This window comes from Humulus lupulus, chromosome 1, assembly GCF_963169125.1.
Source record: "Humulus lupulus chromosome 1, drHumLupu1.1, whole genome shotgun sequence".
Taxonomy (NCBI): Eukaryota; Viridiplantae; Streptophyta; class Magnoliopsida; order Rosales; family Cannabaceae; genus Humulus; species Humulus lupulus.
The window spans coordinates 64440607-64443211 of NC_084793.1; the positions used below are offsets into that span (position 1 = coordinate 64440607).

Below are 2605 nucleotides of genomic sequence, written 5' to 3' on the forward strand. Positions count from 1 at the left end.
AATGATGTGAAGCAAAGGAAGATTAATCTTCACTTGTGTCAAGTGCTCAAGGAGTTCAGCTCGGTTATCAGGAAGTTTCCCAACAGGTTTCAAGGCCTGGGGGAATGGTACCTTTGGGGTGGCATTGAGTGGTGGATTTTCGGAAATGACTTTTGGAATACTGGGAGAGTTGGATTTAAGGGGGGGGTCTGACAAAGTTTTACCGCTTCTCGTCGTGATGGCATGCACTTCCTTGACGTTTTGATCATTTGAATTTGAAGATTGGGCCATGTGTTGGCCTTGAACATTGAATTTCGGTTGGGAAGGAAGTTTGCCTTTTTCAGGAATGGCCAAGGATTCAGTCAATTTTGAGAATTGACATTTCATTTCCTTGATTTCTTCCATCATTTGGCGATTCAGTTTGGATTGTTCCTCCATGAATGCATGAAGAGTATTCTCGAGAGAATTTCATTGTGGATGAGCATTGTAATGAGGTGCAGAATACGCCTTTGATGGTTGAACTTGTTGCTCATTTCTCCATTGGCCTCCAGACGATTGAGCTTGGTTGGAATCTCTCCAACTGAAATTTGGGTGGTTTCTCCAACCAGGGTTGTACGTATGGGAGAATGGCTTGTTATATGCCCCTAAGGCATTGCATTGCTCCTCATAAACCCCCCTCATTTCATTCAAAGCTAAGCAGTCCTTAGCTAAGTGCTCCGTCCCTCCACAAACAAAGAAAGGTTCTTGCGGTTCCGCTTGAGCGATCATGTGCGACTTTTGCCCATTTTTCGACATTAAGACCTCAAACTGCTTTTTCAAAGCTTCGAGTTGGGCCTTAATACTATCCTCTTCTCGAAGTTGATAGATCCCAGATGGTTTGTGTCGGTTGGTGCTGTCAGTAGCACTTGGACCAGTCCAGGTGTGAGATTTTTTTGCAGTTTCTTCGAGATATTCAAGAGCATCGTCTGGCTCTTTTTCGAGGAATTCACCATTGCATAGCATCTCTACAAACTGGCGCTCACGACTCGTGAGGCCTTCATAGAAGTAACTGACCAAGCACCAGTTCTCATAGCCATGGTGCGGGCACTGATTTAACAGATCTTTGAATCTTTCCCAGACTTGATAGAACGTTTCATTGTCTTTTTGGGAAAATGTGGAAATCTGTCGTTTCAGACTGTTGGTCTTATGGCTAGGGAAGTGTTTCAGAAAGAAAGATTTAGTCATCTCCTCCCATGTTCCGATCGACCTAGGTCTCAAAGAGTACAACCAGCTTTTGGCTTTGTCCTTCAAGGAGAAAGGGAAGAACTTCAGTCGCACAACATCGGCATTGTGGGCTCGGTTATAGAACGTGGCTACCACCTCCTCGAATTCTCTGATATGCACGTATGGGCTTTCGTTTTCCATTCCATGAAATGTAGGCAAGAGTTGAATCATGCCAGGTTTAAAGTCTAATGCGGGCATATTAGGAGGGAAGATAATGCATGAAGGCGTGGAAGTGCGAGTAGGATGGAGGTAGTCATTGAGAGTTCTGGGTTGGATTTCATCATTGCGAGCCATTGCGAATGGGTTATTATCAGCGAAAGTTTGTGGAGAAGCAGGAATGGTGGAAGGAGTTCCGGTGGGAGTGGCAGATGAATTGGAAGAAGTGTCACTGGAAGTTTCGTGATGATTCATCCACTCTCGGAAATCAGAATTAGATTTATTTTATGTCTCTTTTTTTTTTAATTTATTTTTCTTTTTTTATTTTTGATTTTTTTGATTGATTTTTTTTTTTTGTTAAACTTGTTCCCAGGTAGAATTGGAGGTTTTCAGGTGATCTCCAACGCCTTACTAGAACTCCCCGAGGTTACTGAGTAAGTATGGTGGATCACAAGTCAACCTTTTCGACCAAACAACCTTTAAGCAAAGTAAAATTGCTTATTTTGACAAAACAAGTTTGGTTTTCTTATAGTAATAAGTTCAACAATGTAATAGTGCAAAGATAGATGCTCGAAATGTTCCCAGGACGATTGGGAAGGTTGCCAAGGTACCTCTTTAGACCCACACTTGCCTAGACAGAACTCCCCGAGGTTCCCAGGTAAGTGTGGAGGGTAACGCTATCACAAACCTTATTTAACAACCAATCTTTCTAGACAGAACAATATCGATTTCTACCATTTGTAATATTACACAATTGTTCCCAATACTAAGTGTTTTATGATTGAAATTTTATGAACAATTTTATGCAATTTTATGTTGTTGTTGTTTTTTTTTTTTTTTAAACCTAAATTCTAAGGGAAACTAAGGCAAAGGAAAAGAAAAACCTAAACTAAGCAACAAATAAAAAAAAAACACAAAATATAAAATAAAGAAAATAAAATTAAAGTGAAGAGAAAATAGCAAGCTTAATCTATTTTTTTTTTCAAATAAGTATTAAAAAAAAAGAATAGAAATTAAGAAAGAAAAATAGAGTAAGAATTAGGTAAAAAAAAAATTATATAAATATATATAGTCTTTTTTTTAAAAAAAAAATAAAAAGGGAAGAAAATGGAAAAGAAGAAAAAAGAAATAGAAATAAGAATAATTTTTTTTCTGTTTTTGCTTTTTTTTTTTTTTTAGTTTTTTTTTCTTTTATAGATATGTATAT

At 38.1% G+C, this 2605-nt stretch overlaps 1 non-coding gene across 1 annotated transcript; it reads left to right on the forward strand.

Moving 5' to 3' along the window:
- The first annotated feature begins 1048 nt into the window (after window positions 1-1048).
- On the forward strand, window positions 1049-1155 carry LOC133813751 (small nucleolar RNA R71). Its single transcript, XR_009884751.1, has one exon. It is a non-coding gene; the product is annotated as a small nucleolar RNA R71 (small nucleolar RNA).
- Window positions 1156-2605: the final 1450 nt, after the last annotated feature.